The sequence below is a fragment of the Chelonia mydas genome, chromosome 9 (genome assembly GCF_015237465.2).
Source record: "Chelonia mydas isolate rCheMyd1 chromosome 9, rCheMyd1.pri.v2, whole genome shotgun sequence".
NCBI classification, from domain to species: domain Eukaryota; kingdom Metazoa; phylum Chordata; order Testudines; family Cheloniidae; genus Chelonia; species Chelonia mydas.
In genome coordinates, this window is record NC_057855.1 from 66,380,055 (window position 1) to 66,401,459 (window position 21,405).

The window sequence follows — 21,405 nt, forward strand, 5'->3', positions numbered from 1 at the left end:
CACCTTAGAGACTAACCAATTTATCTGAGCATAAGCTTTCATGAGCTACAGTTCACTTCATCGGATGCATTCAGTGGAAAGTACAGTGAGGAGATTTATATACACACAGAACATGAAAAAATGGATGTTATCATACCCTCTGTAAGGAGAGTGATCACTTAAGATGAGCTATTACCAGCAGGAGAGGGTGGGTGGGGGGGGGGGGAGGAGAAAACCTTTTGTAGTGATAATCAAGGTGGGCCATTTGCAGCAGTTAACAACAAAGTCTGAGGAATGGCGGGGGGGGGGGCAGGGGGAGAGGGAATAGTTTTACTTTCAAAGTTCTTGGTTCAGGCTTGCAGCAGTGATAGAATAAACCTCAGGTTCAAATCAAGTCTCTGGAGTACATCCACAGCTGGGATGGGTCTTTCAGTCCTTGGTTCAAAGCTTCAATGTAGCAAAGTCCCTCCAGAGGTAAGAAGCAGGGCTGAAGACAAGATGGAGGAGCTGCAGCAGCTTTTTATATTCTCTTGCCATCTGGTCTTTCTTTCTTTGTTCCAAAGACAAGCTGTCCATCACATGGCATGGAAACACCTCAGAGTTCTGCCCATAGGCATGTCCCTGCATACCTTGCTGAGTCCCAAGGCATGTCTGCCTTCTCTCAATGGGTCAGTTGTGTAGCTGATGGTCCTTAATTGGCCATCAGGCAGGCTAGGCAGAGCTGACACCAACTTAGCTGGGGTGTCACCTAGAAGCATAGCACAAGTTTGAACCAGAGACAGTACAGAGCCAACATTCATAACTTCAACTACAAAAATGATACACACATATAGACAGCACAATCAGAATCAGCAAACCATAACCTTGTCTTAGACACCTCATTTGACCCCCTTTATATAAGATTTGGTGCCACTACAGGACTTTGGTTGCAACAATGACCTATACGGTCCCAGATTATGTCAATAACGTTACAGGCAGATAACTAAAAGAAAGATGCAAGAAACTACATAGTGACCAGTTATGGAGTATCTGCTATCAAAGGAAATTTCTTCCTAACATCATTAATGGATTGCTTTATGAAGGGAAATAAACTCTATGGACTTTTTATACCTAATGTAACAGTATGTTGTCATGATCCAATTTAAATCTTACTATACTCTTGGCATCAGTGATGCGTTGCAGCAACGTGCTCCACAGATTAACTACTCAATTTCTGTGTACATGTATTTTGGTGGGGTGGGGATATTTCAGTTGTAATCTTGCTGCCTTTTCAATTCTATTCCACAACCTCCTGAGCGGCTATATAGAGAAGATAAGTTAACTACTCCTATCACTCATCAAAAACTGTCCCTAAACCACTAGATGGAGAGATGTTGAGCAAGAATCTGAGTCAGACTATTAAAAACCCTAGATTTGACAAAGATTTTCACTTAAGTTTGGACACAACCTCTCCATCACTTTTTTTTTTTCATTAAAATGAGTATAAAACAACTTCACAATAAATGTTTTTACAAAGCCTTTAAGGTGAAACATACTAAGTGTTAAGTAACTTTATAAGAATAATGGTGACTAAAATGCACTAGCACCAATGAATTTCTTCCAGTGTATTTAATTTATATTTCTGGATACTTGTAAATTTCTTTTTTAAAGGATTAATATCCTTATCACAGCCCTGAGACAACCCATATTTCCCCTTCCATTCCATTCTTGTATCACTGTGTCTTGTAAACTATTCTTCCAGCCTCAGACTATTGATGGTAACTTGCTTCATAGACTGTCAGCAGTGCTGATAAATTAGCTAGCATTTAAAGAGGTTATTGCTGAGTAGAGCACTTTCTGTTCTTTGCCTTTCTGCTAGCTGGGGAGTGTGTTGTGTATGTACTACTTCCCCTACCAGCCTTAAGCAAGAGATCAGGACTTATGTAACCTTGTTATTTATGACACTGCAAAATTCTACCATTCGTTACCTTAATGGCTGCATGACTTATGTAATTATAATGGCCTTTGCCATCATTTTCATATACTATATTTTGTAATTAAGTTTTAGAAGGATCGTGGAATTAACAAAGGAGTCAGTAGGATATTGCATTCCCATAATCCCATTAATATTAATACATGGGATTAAATACTTTTATCTTGTTTGGAAATTAATGAGGAATTCACTTAAAATGATGCACAGCAGGCAGGATGTGCGCTCATCTGGTTTTAGTGGCATGAGTAGGAGAATATTGGAGCTACTTTTTTGGATGTTAAATAGCCTTCCAGTTGAAAAGGGAATAAATGAGCTTGATTACTAAAATCTAGTCACAGTTAGATAGAAACTGAGTCTAATTCTTACATAAAGCGAATTAACATCTGCATGGAACACATTTTCCCTCCACTTTGCACAGCACATGCAGTTTTTATTCATACAGTGACTTAAATAACACCATGTAAATAATCATGTTCCAAGCCAACCTAATGTCAACATCTGAGAGACAGCACTTAAATAACTCATATTTTACTACAGAATAGAGTTAGGTGAAATTTTGTGAATAGTTTATTTGCTGAAAAATGCAGTTGCAGGTCAACAAAACTATTGGCGAATTTGACACATTTTGCTGCATAGTTTCAGCCAAAAGAAGCGCTTTTCAGCCTAGATTTACAAGGGGACATAGGTGCCATTCACAAAACCACATGAGAAGAAGCTCATGGTGCTACTGCTGCCTGCTGTGCACAGGCCAAACCAATAACCTGCATTATAGGTAATCTGGGTTCAAGTCCCCACTCTGCTGACGTGGATCCAGGCATGTCAATTCAGGTTTCCCAAGTTGCAGGTGAGTGTCCCACCCACAAGGCAATAGGGTACTCTTGATTCAGGTCTTTCTCGTTGAAGCTGTTACACTTTTCATAAGTGCTTAACTATTCATTTGGCTAGAGAGAGAGCATGAATGGAAATGACTCTATACCCAGATGGTTAGGGGACTTACTTAGGATGGAGAACACCTGGTTCCTCTCCATGGTGTTATATCAAAAAATAAGACCAACAGGATCTTGTAAAGGGGATAAGGCAAAATGCCACATTTATTGTAAGTATAATAAAAAGATCAGAATATAAAATTCTATCTTGCTACTATTCCTTATTTATCCACATATCCATTCATACATTCATTCACACAAGTTCTGCATAGTTGTTATAGTTACCATTCTAGAGGCTGCTCGTGAGAGAGTACTGGCCAGGTAGCCTGTACACGAGGGTTGAGCCGAGTCTTTGTCAGATGCGCATCCGATGCTCCTGGAGGGTGGTGGCAGAACCAGACTCAAAAGTTCTCAGTTTTTAGAGTCAGTTTTTATAGGAATTTGTTCCTATGCCAGTCTATGGGAATTGCTTCATCATGCTGTTGTCATGATGGCTCTATGATGGTTATCAGGTGTTTATCTGGTTCTTCAGTTTTCTCATCCTTGGGATGGTTGGGTGGATTCCAGTTTTGCCCTCGGGGGGTCATCCGGTTGTCTCCACTCTGTGCATTCTTCAGCCGATCGATGCTGAATTCTTTGGCTGGCACTTCCCTGATCATTCATTTATTATCTAAACCAATCATCCATCCACATACGTCCTCTATCTCTATTTTAATCACAATTGTTATTTTGCTGTCTCTCCCGACTTTAACAACTCTTGGGGTGTCACAAACACAACAAAGTGAGATAAAAACTACAGAGGGTGGGAGTCTCTGTGTACTGTTTCGAAGGGCAGTTACAAAGTATCACTTTGAGGACAGACACAATTAGCATCTTGCAAGTCTCACACAGAGTGGGAGAGAAACAGTAAAAACAAAAGACCCAAAAGAAAAACAAGAGACCTCTTAATTAGTAATACCCTGGAATTTAAACTATGGGGAATCAAACTCCCTTGTGATTTTAATACAGACCTTCTTTAATATGCCAACAATGGACCAATGAATTATTTGTATAAAGGGGAACAACTTCAACAGGAGAGACTGAGAAACATGCTACAAAATATGCTATAGTCCAGTGATTAGGACACTTAATCTGCAATGTGGAAAATTGAGGTTTAACTCACTGCTCCACATAAGGCAGAGTAGGGACTTGATCTCAGGTCTCCCCAAGGAGTGCTCTAACCATGGGCCTATAGGATATAAGACAGGGATCTCAAACTGAAACTACCATGAGGGCCACAGGAGGACTAGTACATTGGGCCAAGGGCCGCAGTACTGACACCAACCCACCCCCCCCCGCCGCTGCCCCTGGCCCCGCCCCCACTCCACCCCTTCCATGAGGCCCTGCCCCTGGCCCCACCTCTTCCCACCCCTTCCCTACCCCCATTCCAACCCCTTCCCCAAATCCCCACCCCTGCCCTGCCTCTTCTTCGCCTCCTCCCCTGGGAGCACTTCTCCCCGCTCCTCCCCCTAGAAAGCACTAAGCGCTGCCAAACAGCTGTTTGGCGGCAGGAAGTGCCTTGAGATAGGCAGAGGAGTGGGGACGCGGCACGCTGGGGGGGAGGGCGGGGGAGGGGAGCTTGGCAGCCGCAGGAAATAACTTGGGGGAGGCGGAGGGAGCTTGGTGGGCTGCAGCAAATAGCTCCATGGGCTGCATGTGGCCCATGGGCTGCGTGTTTGAGACCCCTGGTATAAGGGCATAACCACCATCCATTTTGTTAATGGTATTTCCAAATAGCCTCTGCTTTTAATAAAAATGCAGTTAGACTGTTCAAATCAAAATTAAACATTGTTTTCTGGGTCAAATGAAATGTTTCATTGGACCCAAACCACATGCATCCATTTATTGTTTTTCTGAGAAATCCGAAAACTTCTCATTTAGCGTTAATAAAGGAAATTTTTCTTCAGTGTTTTTTCCCCCAATTCAAGCAGTAAATCATAAAATTAATTGTTCACAGAGCTTTATCACAGAAATAATTCAGAAGAATAATTGGTCAATGCAATTGATTATCGTACTGTTTGTGTGTATGATGTAATTTTTTTCTGTGCCAAAGGTCTGTTGCAATGGTAACCGAAAGTAACTACATCAAACTTTTGCATTGCCAAGTTTCAAGGGTTCACTAATGTGTTATAATAGGACAGTGGTTCTCAAACTTTTGTACTGGTGACCCCTTTCACACAGCAAGCCCCCTTATAAATTAAAAACACTTTTTAATATATTTAACACCATTATAAATGCTGGAGGCAAAGCGGGGCTTGGGGTGGAGGTTGACAGCTCATGACCCCCCATGTAATAACCTTGTGACCCCCTGTGGGGTCCCGACCCCCAGTCTGAGAACCCCTGTAATAGGTTTCAGAGTAGCAGCTGTGTTAGTCTGTATCCGCAAAAAGAAAAGGAGTACTTGTGGCACCTTAGAGACTAACAAATTTATTTGAGCATAAGCTCCTGTAAAGTTAGTAAGTAATCTAGCTAGAAAATGCGTTAGGTTTTCATTGTTTTGGCTTGTGAAATTTGCTGTGCTGGAGGAAATGTGTATTCCTGTTTTTGTGTCTTTTTGTTACTTAAGGTTTTGCCTAGAGGGATTCTCTATGCTTTGAATCTGACTGCCTGTAAGATTATCTTCCATTCTGATTTTGTAGAGTTGTTCTCTTATCCTTTTTTTCGTTCTTCTAATAAAGTTCTGTTTTTTAAGAATCTGATTGGGTTTTTTGGGTCTTAAAAATCCAAGGCTGGTTTGTGCTCATCTTGTTGATTCTCAAGCCTCCCCAGGAAAGCGGCTGTAAGGGCTTAGGGGGATATTTTGGGGAAATAGGAACTTCAAGTGGTCCTTTCCCTGTTCTTTGTTCCCTGTAATAGGATGACTGTTGTTTAAGGTGACTATACATCCAGTTTTGGCTGGGACAGTCCCCTTTTTAAGCCCTGTCCTGGATGAGCAAACAGCACAAATGCCCAGTTTTCAAACTGTGGGGTGCAGAGGGAAGTTTCGTGGGGGGTGAGCGCGATGTTTGGCAGGGGACATCTCCACATCCTGGCCCCACACTGGGAGGCTGCACAGGTGCCTGGCTGATGTGTCCCGGCTATGCGATGCAGTGTCACATGCTCACTATGCAACCCAATCAGAGGGCAGTGCTGTGGGCCCTAATTCAAACTCTTCTCTGGTTTCCATGGAGATGGTGGGGCCAGCCGGGCCATGGAGCTGTGCCCCAGGCCCTACCAGAGAGCCTGGCTGGTAAGTGCCCAGGTGGGTCTCGTAGCATCTGCATCTGCCAGGGCATAGGGCACAGCCCATCCTCCCTATGCCCCACTCCAGCCTCGTGTCTCCTCCCCACTGAGTGGTTCCCGGAGCCCCCCACCCCAGCCTTATTCCTCCTGCCCCAGAGTCATCCCCAGAGTTTCCCAGCCCAGCCTCGTGCCCTCCTGCCCCAGAGTGGTTCCCGGAGCCCCTACTCTGGCCTCATGTCCTCCACACCCCTTGTCCTTCGGGGTCAGTCCCTGAAGCCCTCACCAGTCCCTCCCAGCCAGCCTCTTTCCCTACGCTGACCGCTTCCAGTCACTTCTGCCACATCACGGCCTCCCCCTACCCTCCTAGGGCTGCTATCTGGACTCTCCTTGGTCCCTCCTGCTACCAGGAGCCTCTTTCCTGTCCCTCTGCTGTCCCAGTTCCCGAACGGGTATCGCACCACTAGCCAGATCATAATCCAATAGCTTCACCTTCTGGCTCTGAGCCCAAAAGTACACACACTTGCACACTCACATCTTGCTTTGCTGCCCAGATCCCAGCCCATACCCATTCCCGTTTGTGGGGGAGGGGTGAGCGACAACACCAGGTGACTCGGACCAGCCCCACCTATCCTGTTTTCAGTTTAGGGAAATATTGTCACCTTACTGTTGTTCCATAGCTAAGGTTACAAATATATTTGCATGTAAGCCCTCTAAAAACACACACAGACACACTGTCAAATGGTAGGTAAGGTCTGTGACAGAAGTAGAAGCTTAGTAGAGAATTGTTGTGTCAATTGCACAACATAATCTTAAATTTAATTTAGGTGTCTGTAATCCAAAACCCCCACAACTTTCTTGCAGGTAAGAAATTCTGCAATTCTCATTGCAGACAAGAAAGTGCAGAAAGAAGAAGAAAAAGGTTAGCTTGCTGAGCCACTCTAGAAATCTACTGCCCAGGACAAAAATCTCTTTAAGTTGCAATTTCAAAAGACTGTGTAATGTTGCGACAGCACATTGGCTCCAGTGATCTCACTATATAGCCTCAAGTGGCTGCTGGAGACCTTAGATGATAAAAAAGCAAGTCTGCAAGCAACAGGGATAGAGATTAAAATGTAACCTGCTTTCAAGGGAACTTGTCAGTGGAAGGAGATATTACAACCTCCCGTTCCCACATCTCTAGCCACTCTCTTCAAGTGTGTGTAAAGCCTTGATCCCACCTCCCGTTAAAATACTCAAAGGAAAATCCATGAGTTAAAACTCATGCATTAGGTACGTCTCTGAAGGTTACCCCCAAAAGGAAAGAGGATCCCAATTTTAAAGCAAGCAGCATATATAAAAGCTACTAATATTTAAGAAGGCTGACGTTTGTATTAAATTGGAACTCCAAGATACTGCCTGTTTTCCTTATGTGTTGCAAGTTAGTTTGACTTAAAAGTTGACCCACCAGTACAGAAATTTTTTTCAGAAAATATATCCAAGAATAACTACTTTGTGAACTACTCAAACTGCACCATGAAAATCCATTATTAAAGAAACTACTCAGGGCAACTATATCTCCTGTGTGTTAAGGCAAGTCTACACTACAATATTAAGTTGACTTAAAGTATGTTGACATACAGCCACTGCAGTAATTAAATCACTTTTGCATGTCCACATTGTGCTCTTTGTGTTGGCAGTGCACATTCTCACCAAGAGCGCTTGCACCGATTTAACTGTCAGTGAGGGACATTGTGGGACAGCTTCTGAAAGGCAGCAACAGTCAGTGCAATCAACACAGTGTCCACACTGACACTGACACTATTAGCCTTTTTTGCAACTGCATCACATTGTTGCCTCATATTCAATTTGCTATCCTTTTCTGAAATACTAATGCGAAACCAGTTATTTCCCATTTCATAGTTGTGCATTTAATTTTTCCTTCCTCAGTGTAGTACTTTGCACTTATCTTTATTGAATTTCATCTTGATTTCAGACCAATTTTCCAATTTGTCAAGGTCGTTTTGAATTCTAATCCAGTTCTCCAAAGTGTTAGCAACCCTCTCAGCTTGGTGTCATCTGCAAATTTTATAAGCAATGCACTCCACTATCCAAGTTACATTCATTCATGAAAATATTGACTACTACCCGACTCAGAACAGATCCCCCCCCCCCCCGCACTAGAGGCGTTCCCCAGATTGACAGTGAACTGTTGATAGCTACCCGTTGTATATGGTGTTTCAACCAGTTTTGTCCCACTTTATAGTAATTTAATTTCCTGATCACTTCAACCCAAATTGCTTTCCACCTTCAAATTTGCAACCAATTCCTCCCTGTTGGACAGAATCAAGTATAACATGTCTGTCCCCCAGGTTCCTACATCTTCTGAAACAAGACGTTTGTCCCCAGTACATTCAAATACTTTATTAGAGATTTTGTGTTTTGCCATGTTACTTTTCCAGCAGATGGCTGGGGAGTTAGTCACCCACTATTACCAGGTTTTGTGTTTTGGATATTTCTGTTATTTGTTCTAGAAATGCCTCATAATAACGTGAGAATGGCCATACTAGGTCAGACCAATGATCCATGTAGCTTAGTATTCTGTCTTCTGACAAGTGGCTAATGTCAGATGATTCAAAGGGAATGAACAGAACAGAGCAATTATGAAGTGATTCATCCCCTGTCATCCAGTCCCAGCATCTGGCAGTCAGAGGCCTAGGGACACCCAGAGCTTGAGGTAGCATCCCTGACCATCTTGACCAATCTACAGAGGAGCATTGCCTGCACATGATGGCATATATTAACAGAAACACTAACCGAGGAACCAATCCCTGTAGCAAACCTCGTTGCCTATTCTGTCCCCATATCTACTCTAGCGACACCATCAGAGGACCCAACCACATCAGCCACACCATCAGAGGCTCATTTACCTGCACATCTACTAATGTTATATTTGCCATCATGTTCCAGCAATGCCCCTCTGCCATGTATATTGGCCAAACCGGACAGTCCCTATGTAAAAGAATAAATGGACACAAATTGGACATCAGGAATGGTAACATACAAAAGCCAGTAGGAGAACACTTCAATCTTCCTGGACATTCTATAACTGATTTAAAAGTAGCTATACTTGAACAAAAAAACTTCAGAAACAGACTTCAAAGAGAAACTGCTGAACTAAAATTCATTTGCAAATTTAACACCATTAATTTGGGCCTGAATAGGGCCTGGGAGTGGCTGGCTCATTACAAAAGCAGCTTTGCCTCTCCTGGAATTGACACTTCCTCATCTATTATTGGGAGTGGACTACATCCACCCTGATCTATTTGGCCCTGTCAACACTGGTTCTCCACTTGTGAGGTAATTCCCTTCTCTTCATGTGTCAGTATAATAATGCCTGCATCTGTAATTTTCACTCCATGCATCTGAAGAAGTGGTTTTTTACCCACGAAAGCTTATGCCCAAATAAATTTGTTCATCTTTAAGGTGCCACCGGACTCCTTGTTGTTTTTGTGGATACAGACTAACATGGCTACCCCCTGATACTTGACATCTATGGCTGTTGTTAATAAAACTAAGCAACTTGTGCAATGGCAGCTTAACATCTGGCATGTATTTGTTCCACTCGACAGACATAATTTACAAAAAAGCAATGACTTCCAGACACGCAAGCATACATATCTCTTGTGTATCTCTATTGTCTTAAAGTGTCCAGAACAACTGATAAGCTAATAGACAGAGGGGCTGCCCCGTTATGCATGAGTAGGCTTTAAATTACTTTTAAAAGTAGTTAGTATTCAGAGCTGTTTTTTGACCCCATCTCTTGACACCCTTTACTGATCTTAGTGCAGCTGATGCAAATAGAAAAAGATTTTATTTGTAGGCAAATATTAATCAGTGCTTTAGCCATCCTCAATTAAAAATGAACAAAGGGACAGAAGTATAAAGAGCATACATTTGAAATCAATACTGTCCCTATCATTTTGAGAACACAACAAGTTTGAAAAGGGGAGAATTCTGACTTCCTTCTGAAGTGAGAAGGAAAAATGTTCCATAAATGTAGGGTCACAGAGCAATACCGCTTCATCTGCAAAGCTCAGGTTCCAAAAGCCTCTCTATCTCTCAACTACTGTACAAGGGCACAAAAGTCTATAGTAAACCAGAAATTCTAAGGTATTAAAAATAGTGCGAATATTTCAGAGAATGAATAACTCTTTGAGGTACGACCTCTTAAACTCAGAAGTTTGACATTGTTGCTTTCGTTAACACAGTGCAGCAGACAGTACGAAGAAGTGTTGGAGGCCGTGAGTCTTTGGGGCTTGAAGGCTGCACAGTTTATCCGTTGATGTCTGTTAAGTGGATGGACATAAAGGGGAAGAGGATGATGTCCCTGTCATAAATTTAATCTCTTTGCAGGATTGTTCATGCTATTTTGTATGTCGTGGGTTTCTATAATTCAGTAGTATCTAAAGCCCCAGTTCCAGTGTGATGGAGTGTAGATAACCTACTACTGGGCAGGCTGAATAATATTTACAGACAGCTATATTTACCTTTTCCTCAGCCTATGTATCAAATTATACCACTGGACTACAAGTGAGCATCAGCACCACCACCTCCTCTGGTGGCAAGATTTTGAATGGGACCTGATCTGGTAGGCAGCCTTTGAGAAAGTCTACCAGATTGGGCCCCTCAAGTGATTTAGGCAGATGAACGTTATCTTCCCTTGGTTCATGAATCACTCTGGGGCTTAAGCGGGAGATAACATCTGAATGCCTAGAGGGAGGTACTTAGGGAACTTGTAATTTAAAAACTTAGGCACTGAGTGAGCTTAGACACTCCCAGTGTTGGGAAGGAGTTTTGTGGATCACAGTGGGGCCTAAGTCTGGGGTTGGGCACCTAAGTCTGGGGTTAGATGCCTAAGTTCCTTTGTGGATCTGGACATTCCAGAAGCCCCCTTATATTAAATTAGCCCAGAGAAAATGGCTATTGGATTCCTCTCTTAATAACTGAAGTTTGAAGTAAGGACAAAGTCCCTTGATTGTTCTTCAGAAGATCTGCCTTTCAACCTTAATGTATTCTGCACACATAAAAAAATTACAACTACTTCACAATAGTGCAAAAACCAAACCAAACCAAAATCCCCTGGCTAAGACTTTGCATATCAGTGGCTTAATGAAGTTATAAATAAGTTACTGTGGAGTTATATAAATAGCTTAGCAAGGAAATGAGAACAGGCCATATACATGGCCATAAAAGAAGGCATTCCTCTTCCAACTAACACTCTTAGTAGCTGCAATCTTTAATGAACCTAAACAGGCAGAAATCCCATTCAAACCAATGGGGTTTAGGACTTATTAAGGGATGCAGGAAACATCAAAATCAAGTTACTAGAAGCAAAGACAACTGAAGGAAAAAGCATAATGCTAACCCATATAAGAAGATTGTACATTATCAAATGCAGTTACACTCCAGGTTACAGGTGTCTGAAAATGATAAATGTCTATCCTGTACCAAAGATGTAACATTGATTAAATTGCTTACAGCTGACAGGAAGCTCAATAATTGCGGCTCTTTGTTCTTTGTGGAAACGGCGGGCCCATCAGATAGCTTATTTCCTGTGGTAAGAGGGAGTGGGCTATCTTGCATCTGATCCCTGGCATTAACTCTCTTCACCAGAATATCTTTTGCAGGATCCTTTCCTGCTAGCTGGAGAACTTTGTAGCGTGTCACAGATTGTGGTTAATCCTACATCTGTCCTGGGTTCACCCAGGACCAGATTTACACTGTATGTGTCTCAAGGCACAGCATCATCAGTGCCCCCCCTGCCTACAGCTGACCATGTTTTCCATTAAAAATGAAAATTTTAACCCACTTTTAACTTTTAGGTGCCCCTAGAATGCTGGCACCCCTAGGCACATACCTACTGTGCCTAATTGGAAATCCATTGTGGGTTCACCATGCTAGTGTCATAGTTTCAGACATTTTGTGCATAGAAACAGCATTTTTGGAAGAACTCATTGGACACAGGAGATCAAAGGTCTATTCTTGACTCTGCCACTAACTTGCTGTGTGATGTGTTGTAAACCATATACCTCTGCTTGCTTCTTCTCCAGCCCTTAGTCTTCTCTCTTTAAAGAGTACGTTTTTGTAAGCACACACCTTACTATGTGTATGCACATTCTTAGTTCAATCCTGGTTAAGGCATTTGAATGAAACTGTAATATAAATAATGTTGGGAAAAGAGCTGGTGCAGAGTTTTGGTAGGTATTGCGATATTAGCCCAGAGTTAGATCACTAGCTAACCACAGGAGAACTCAGAGCTTCTAAATCTGTTAGAATTACTCAGTTTTCAAACTTTATCAGGACCTTTTGGAGGGAGACGGTATTGCTAGTGAAGCAGGATAGAATGGATTTGATGTACAAAACTATATGAAACCTCAAGAAATGCAGTGTTGAAACCCTGATATGCATGCATGCTATATTTATTCTTTCTTTAGCTCTTGTATCTAAGTATAACTAATAATGAATGTTTTGGACATAATGTTATTAGGTATACTGAAGTCATGGCATCAGTACTATTGATAGTAATGCATAAACACAGACCTTTAAAGAAGCATGATATAAATATTCCTAATACATACATACAAGGATACTCTTTAGCAAATGAGTTAAGCATCTTTTCTTTACCTAGTACTACAAACATTCAAGTTATCTTCCTGTGAATTTATTCCCACTACATTAAACACTGGTTTTAGAACTACACCAGAGAAAAATAGTTTCACAGTCCTTATTTTTGGCTCCTACACAAAAATTTAAGTAAGAACCATTCAAATATTTTTATATACATTGGCCAATGTGTAACATGACCACATTATTGTCATTTTTCAGAGTAACAGCCGTGTTAGTCTGTATTCGCAAAAAGAAAAGTAGTACTTGTGGCACCTTAGAGACTAACCAATTTATTTGAGCATAAGCTTTCGTGAGCTACAGCTCACTTCATCGGATGCATACTGTTTCCACAGTATGCATCCGATGAAGTGAGCTGTAGCTCACGAAAGCTTATGCTCAAATAAATTGGTTAGTCTCTAAGGTGCCACAAGTACTCCTTTTATTATTGTCATTGTTATCTATGGGAATAGCATTGTAATATTACTAAGTGGCTTTTGCAAAAAGGTAAAGCCTTTACTTGTGACTCCTCGACTGGCATTAGATCCCTTTATGATGCAACTAGTCTTGAAAGAAAGGCAAAATAATTCACTTGTTTTCCCTTTCCTCCTATATCTAGAAATTAACTACAAGCTCAAGTTTTTTTCTGATCTGCTTATTTCCCTATTCCCTCTAACATTGTTTGCCTGAAAAACCCTATCTCATTAGCAGGTGTCAATCCTGCTGGGAAAATATTAGACAGATTGGATCAGGCATCTCATAACCCATCTGGATTTCAGATGGAAGTGGCTTTGAAGGAGAGAGGGTAGTCTGAGCAGTCATAAATGAGGAACCCTAGGAGAAACCAAGGCTGTGAAGAAGGCTGCTGTTTCAATTCTTTAATAGTGAAATTTTGAGTCTGAATTTAAATGTTGTGGACTATATGCAGAGGAGGTCGGGAGAACTGCTTACTCACACCTTCCCTCTCTATGTTTAGGGCTTCCCTCTCTCTCTAAAAAAACCTTCTCCCTCAAATACTTCCATTCCCACTCCCTCACTTCTCACTGCTGTTTAGAATGCTGCTTCCCTCACTTCTCACTGCTGTTTAGAATGCTGCTCTTCTGCTGAATGAAGCATTTGTCAGAACAAACTTCTTTTAATGATGGAGCAGTGCAGCAACAGTGATCAATCAGCCTATGTCTCGAGGTTTTATAAGATGAAGTTTCTGTGCTGTGAAGGAGAGGTCTATCTAAATAGCTTCTGCAAGGCAAATGGTCCCATGTATCTCAGACAATTGTAATCCCTGAAATCAAACCATCTCTGAAGCAAGGCAATGACATTGTTATAAAATGCCTTAACTTATTTCTTGAGCATTAGAGCTGAAGATAGTGACACGTTCTATTAAGGATTTTACTTGCTGAAGATTCATAACATTTCTCATTCAGTCTGTGAGTCGTCAGCTTGTTCCTATCAATTGGCTCAGTCTTGTACAGATGGTAAGAACTTAAATGCCTTCTTTTCAGCGTGAGGACGGCATGTTGGAACCAATAGGCCAATAAGTTAAATATGATGATACCTTGTCCTAGTAAATCACAATTGTTTCTTGGGTGGTACAAAGGAAGAATCTGTTGAATTATCCCTAAATACAAAGATGCTTCAGATTTGTTAAGTCACTATGAAATCTGTCACTATGAAATCTGTTATGAAATCTATGAAATCTGTTAATCTGAATTAATTGACTGACCATATACTATAGTTTCAGGTTGCACCAATCTATTAGTGTGAAGCATACTTCTTGTTTTTGGGTGTTCTTTTAATGTGAGGAGTTGCTAAACAGAGTTGATTCTTCTTAGTCAGGTTTTGGGATTGGGGGTGAAAGTAAGAGCATAATATGAGGTATAATATCTAAAAGAGGTATCTTTGGGATAAGCAGGAAATGAGCAGGCAGTGAGAGCACGGAGACTTTACATGACGAGCATAGCAAATAAATGTGACTATTGCCCTACTACTAAGAACATCTCTGTAAGGAGAGACAAATGGGGAGTCTGATAATTTGATCAGTTTCTTTTTGTCTTCAGAATGTCAAAAGTCAGTCAGTCAGGAATAGACTCTTAACATTTTACTAACACCCTAACTAAAAATCATTTTATTTTAAATCTGTACCTTCTAAAAAGTCTGAACATCTGAAAACAGAAGGTACTTTGTCAGTGGGAAGACCTAAACTGTTCATTGTGGTGTTTGGCCATATTGTGAACAATGTGGCCACACAGTTGCTGAAACTAGGAAACCGCCTTTTTTGCTGCACTTCCCTTTTCAGGGAATGATACATAGTGATATTCTCCAAAATTACTCATTGGCCTTGTCTGCTCTAGAAGGTGCCATCTGTTGCACATTGGCTTGTGTCCATTTGTTTTTCTCCAGTCTGAGTAGCTGGGATTGCACAAGTTTCCCCCCAACCCCCAGGCACTTGACTGTGTTGTATGTATTTGTACAGTGACTACTAGAAATGATTTAATATCTCAAAAAGCATGTCTACAAACATCAGAATTTCAGCATGCAGTGGGCTTTTGGGGATGATTTTGATGGGCACAGATGGATGCACTGAGTTGCATTTTATCTGAGTCACATGATTTGTTTCAGGACCAGGGAATATGATGCTAAAAAGGCATGAATGATTATGATGCAGTTCTCTGAGTTTTGCAGACTAAAATGGGTATATAGCAGCACTATGGCACCTCAATAACTTCTGTAAGCCTTCATGTAATTTAAATGGACTCAATCATTTTGAACAAGGCTGTTTAATAATTTACAAGCAAGATGATAGAACTTTGAGCAAAAGTCCTCTGAAAACCCATGTTTGAAAAAGATAGAAATGTTGACATTAAAGGTCATGAGAGAGACAAGGTGGGTGAGGTAATATCTTTTAGTGGACTAACTTTTGTTGATGAGGGAGACCAGTTTTCGAGCTTACACAGAGCTTTTCTTCAGGTCTCAGGTACTCAGAGCATCACAGCTAAATGCGAGGTGGAACAAATTGTTAAACAAAAGAGCTAATGCATGTTGCAGGAGACCATTCAAGGTGAAGTGGGCAGTTAATATCTCAAGGAGGGTTTGTGGGTTACAGTTTGTGGTAATGAGGCATAAATTCAGTGTTTTTATTGAGTCCTTGATTGTTAGTGACTAGTAAAGTTATGAATTTAAGCTTCCAGGCACATCTTTTAAAGGTATTGTGAAGGTTTTCTCTGAGGACGAGTACTAAGAGGTCAGCTATGGGGTAATCATTTTGTGAAAACTGTTCCTAACATTCTGTTAGCTTTTTTGACTTCCACTGCACGTTGAACAGATGTTTTCTGCACACTGTCCACAATGACTTCTAGATCTCTTTCTTGAGTTGGTAACAGCTAATTTAGACTCCATGATTTTGTATTTATAGTTGGGATTATTTTTTCAATATGCATTACTTTGCATTTATCAGCATTGAATTTCATCTGCCATTTTATTGCCCAGTCACTCAGTTTAGTGAGATCCCTTTGTAACTCTTTATAGTTGGCTTTGGACTTAAGTATCTTGAGGAATTTTGTATCATCTGCAAATTTTACCACCTCACTGACTTCTTTTTCCACTGATAAACTGATTCTTCAGTGTGAAGATGCTTATTTCACCAAAATTTGGTCCCCTATAATCTCAGAAGAGAATACAATAGAACCCCGTTTATCTGACTTTCCATTATCCAGCTCTCCATATTAACCGAACAGCGCACAGAGGTCCAGAAGTGGGTGATCTCTCCTCTGGCTGCTAGATGGTGCTGCAACCTTGCACTTTCCCATTCTCCAGATTATCTGAATTTTTGATTATCCGATCTGGCCCCGTTTCCAATTAGATCGGATAAACAGGGTTCTGTTGTAATTGTTCAATATGTTCTACATACTTGTGATTGAGTAACTTCAAATGTTTCCACAGTAAGCCAACTCTCATCGCTGTTCTGAAGATAAGCTTAGAAAGGGAAGACAAAAAAGGATATAAAAATATGTGAAATTTTCAACAAACTCAAAAAATAACAAAACAGGAAGGTGTAATATAGTCTCTGGGAAATGTACTGTGTGTGTGATATAAATATGTTAAAATGCTAATACTTTAGTGATATTTTTGCATCTTTACTACAAAGGAAACCTTACTCCTTTTTTAAAAAGTATTTTCAGGATGAAGGGTATAGAAGTAAGGACTTGATGTAAATAAATGATAAATTATGAACATTATGTAATGTGGAATAATTACATATTTTGTACTAATCATTGTCTTTCTGAATTTTCAAAGAATTAATTCTGAATAATTAATGTATATGAAAAGGCTTGGCAAGAACTCCAGCATGCTAATCACTTGTTTTGATGTCAATTATAAAGAAAAGCTTTTTATGCCTGATAACTAGATAGAATTTGTTTCATTAACCTCAACATTCAAACTTGATCAAATGATGAAGCGGGCATATGAAACTACGTGGCCAAATAAGTTAAACTTGGAATGGAAATACTAATTGTAGTTAACTAGGCAAAATCTCTTACCCAAACCTCCTAGAAATGCTATATAGTATTTAACTTCTAAAAACTGGAGGCCTTAACAATATGCAGTGTATAAACATGGGAAACAACTACAACTCTGATCTGTATTTAACTTAGATTTGCTGAAGCATTTCAGCTGACACGAAATACTGGAAATAAAAAAAAATAAAAAAAAATTGAAATCCAGTGAATGGTTTGGGGACAAATACACAGGTGAACACAAATGAAAAGATGTTAGTTCCTACTTTGTCTTTCCTACAAAGACAAGTTGGCTTATGTTATTAGAGAAAGCATGCAACTTGTTTTGCCATGTTTTTAATGACTTCACAAAGCTCTGTATACAAGTAAGGGTAGCGTAATTTAAATGTTTTAAATGTATTGGCTGTTCAATGTGGAATTATAACTCTCCACAATACCTTCTGTTCAATATCAAAACTTTATTTATTCTTAAGAACACTTTAATAAGGTAATGGATAGTAGACCATAACTTACATGGCTGAAAAAATGAATTTTAACACTTGAGTGCAAAAGGATATTAGTGGGTGTTCTTCTGGGCATTTCAAGGTAACTTATTGTCAGTTACCAGAAATTGAACCATACTATGATGTATGCAAAGGATCAGTATATCAAATATAAAACTATTATTTGTATAGAGATTGGAGATCCTGGAAAGACAAGTCATCTGTTGGTTCCTGGGCTGTGGTGAAGCCACAGAGGTACCCAGCTCCCTAGGTATGAGACTGTGATGAGTAATAAAGATCAGATAAAGGTAAAAGGTTCCCAGCTGGAAGCTTTCTTTTGGAAAACAGAGCTGAAGAACCCAAAAAGGAATGGGTACCGAACTCAAGCAAGATTGACTCTTTTGTGCTCATAGAAAAAAGTAAAAACCAACGTTAAGCTTGATTTGCAGCTCTTAAAAATAAGGTAACAAAAATGCTTTCCCTACATATTACATAACTCTGAGGTAAATGAGGATTACTTGAAAGGATTAATTGCTTTAAATAGAGTGAGGCAGAGAGCCTGCTGTGCTTTACAATTACAGACAGTTTCCACCTGGACTGAGGAAGGCAGGTACTTAAGCCTGCTCTGATCCATTTGCTCAATTAAGCCAGTTAGGTAGAATTGTAGATCAAGATAGTTGCTTTTCTCTGCTTGCTTACTGTAACTTCAGTATTCTCCACAAAGACTGTCAAAAAAGGCACAAGGAAGGTTCCATATTCTTTCAGTGAATTCTCTATCAAATTTGTTCAGCTTACAAGTAAAGACTGGTTTCTTTGGCCAGTAATTAAGATGGGATCTGAAAGTCTAACAGTGTTATTTCTGCGTAGTGCATAACTGCTAGTACCTGAGAATTCTTTTTTAAAGAAGCTAACAATTCTTATGTGAGTGTAGGAGACCTATATAATAAATATTACCACATTTGACTTTGATCTAAAGAATTGGAGAAAAGCAAGGGGCAGAAGACAAGAATTTTAGCTGCAACGCTTTATCTCTGCACAAAAGAAGGGGGCAGGGCAAATCAACTAGAAGAGCCCCCAAAGTGTGTGGATCAGACCAGTTACTGCACGTGCTCAGTTGTGGTTTCTGAAGCTATATAGGAAATTTTAATTGTGAGCAAACCACCTCACTGGCCAAACCTGGTTACCCTCTGAGAGCTAACCCAACCGGACGTTTGGGTGGGGAAGATTTTAAATAGGAGTTAAAAACAGCTGTATGGATTTAGTGACTGTTAAACATAGGAGTGTGTGAGAGTGTTGCTGTAAGGGCTGGGTCTCAATATTTTGTATTGCTTTGTTACAGGTGAATAATTGCTGAATTATTTGCTTGGGAAGCTCTCTATGAGGATGTCTGGTCCAGCATGGTCTGATAGACATAGAGGAAGAGCTTGAAGGGGAGGAATGGTTATCTCCAGGGCTATATCTGCACTGTAACTGGGAGTGATCATCCTTGCCTGGATAGACAGACATATACTGACTCTGCTCAAATTAACTCACTCAAGATAGCAGTGTGGATGCTGTGCTGTGCATTGTGGCTTGGGCTACTCACCTGAGTCCAATCCTGCCTGACCATCTTGATCTGAGCTTGGGTGCTTAGCCCGAGCTTTTGCCTGTGCTGCAACATCCACACTGCTATTTTTAGTGCACTAGGGTGAGTCTTTCTATGCAAGTTCTCTACCAGCTACAGTGTAGACACACCTAGGGGGCTCTACATCCTGTGGAACTCAGATTTAGCTGCCAGTTAACTGCTCTAAGCTGTCTTTTTAAAATCTCTGTTAAAGAGAGAATGGGCAGAGCCTGAAAGATTTGTAAATTCTTACCTGACCTCAGTTGCTTTTATGGGGAAAAGATATTGCTTTGAAGAGTGACAGCCTTATCAAGACCTAAGGAATGCTGATCCCAATAACCGCACCACTTTGGATACAAGGCGACAGATTTGTTTCACCAGCAACTGAGGACCAGTCCACTAACCCAGGGACTGGAATGCTGCTAGCTGTGGAGTGCCTCAGGCTGTCTGTTTGCTGAGACAAGGTGAGTGAAACAGTATCTTTTACTGGACTAACTTCTGTTATATGCGGGCAGGTTTTTGAAGTGTTTGAAAGGACTAAGATGTTCTCAAGCTCTGAAAAGTCCAGATGATGCACACTATATAAAGACTGAGAAATCATTTCTGAAACTTAAGAGGGGAATGTGTGTACAGTAGCAGTCTAAATGTTATGTTGGAATGTTATATTTGAATATATTTAACAACAATTAAGCGAGGAAGTCTGTTTAAGTAATACCAATGGACTTACTGCCTAACAGTTTTCCTTTAAAAGTTATTCATAGTATTTCTAAGACTATTTACAATATTTCCTGATTACGTACATGGTCTGTTGTTTCAGGATTGAGCAGGAAGGCCCCATCTACGGAGATCTGGATATATGGGAATAGTATTATTCACTGGACACAGAAAAGGGCATCTAGCAAACCTAGGGGACCTGGGTGAAACTTCCACAATTGGGCCAACCCACTTGTCATGGCAGAAGTGGGGACACGGTGTGGGACTAGCTGACTTTTCTTATCCATTCTATGGCAGACTGTTCCTGTTATCTGCGGCTGATCATTATTTCCCTGGGGGAGAATGATTTAGGCATAGCAAAAGAGGCTGATTTAACAATTAGAATAAAGAGGAACGGCAGCCAGATTTCTGCTCTTTCCCTGGTATTATCTTGGTCTGGTTGGAGGTGCTTCAAAGATATTATGACCAATCACCAGACTTGCAAGATCAACTGAATAAGGAAGGAAGTAAACCAGGAAACTTAAGTATATTACTGCAATAGGAAAATAGACAGTGACTTACCATTTATAAATGGAGGAAACCTCCTCAGCGCTATTTAGAGAGCATAGAATACATCATCTGTCATGGGATCAGGTATTTTCTTGGAGGACTTCAGACAATAGGTAGATGATTTTCTAGATGTCCAGTAGGAAGGGTGTGTCTGTCTAAGCCGATTGCTGTTGTCCCCTATTACAGGTTCGAGTGCAATAGGTGGGTTAAGAAATCGTGTGATGTGAGGGCCATGTAACATGATGGGCTGCTTGGGCACAGGCCTTAAGCACAACATTGCACAGTGATGGAGTAGGCCCTCTTAACTTGCGCAGCATGGGGCTCCCCTCCTCTCATCTCTCCTGCCTGTGGCATAGATGAGGGGAATGGATTGGGGCTCTTGGTTACACATGATATTGCCTCAACATCCCTTACCCTATCTTGCGTTAATGAGAATAAAAGCTAGCTCTTCCACTGTCCTTGCTGTGGGTTGTATGAGGTAACTAGGTGTAAAAATGTAGGCAAACTATAACCTGATGACTGGAACAAGCACACGGAATTCAAAATATTCAGGACTCATCTATTGAAAGAAGTAGCATCCTTGCTTCCGAATCATGCTAGAGTTATGATGCAACTGAAAGTTTTGAGTGTTAACATATGGATGGTGAAGTAGATCCCAGGAAGTGTGAAGATTTGGTTTCAGATGAGTCAAATTTGAGTGCAGAAAATAGTCAATATATAGCAACCAAACCTAGTTTCACTTGTTATCTGAATGCTTAACTGT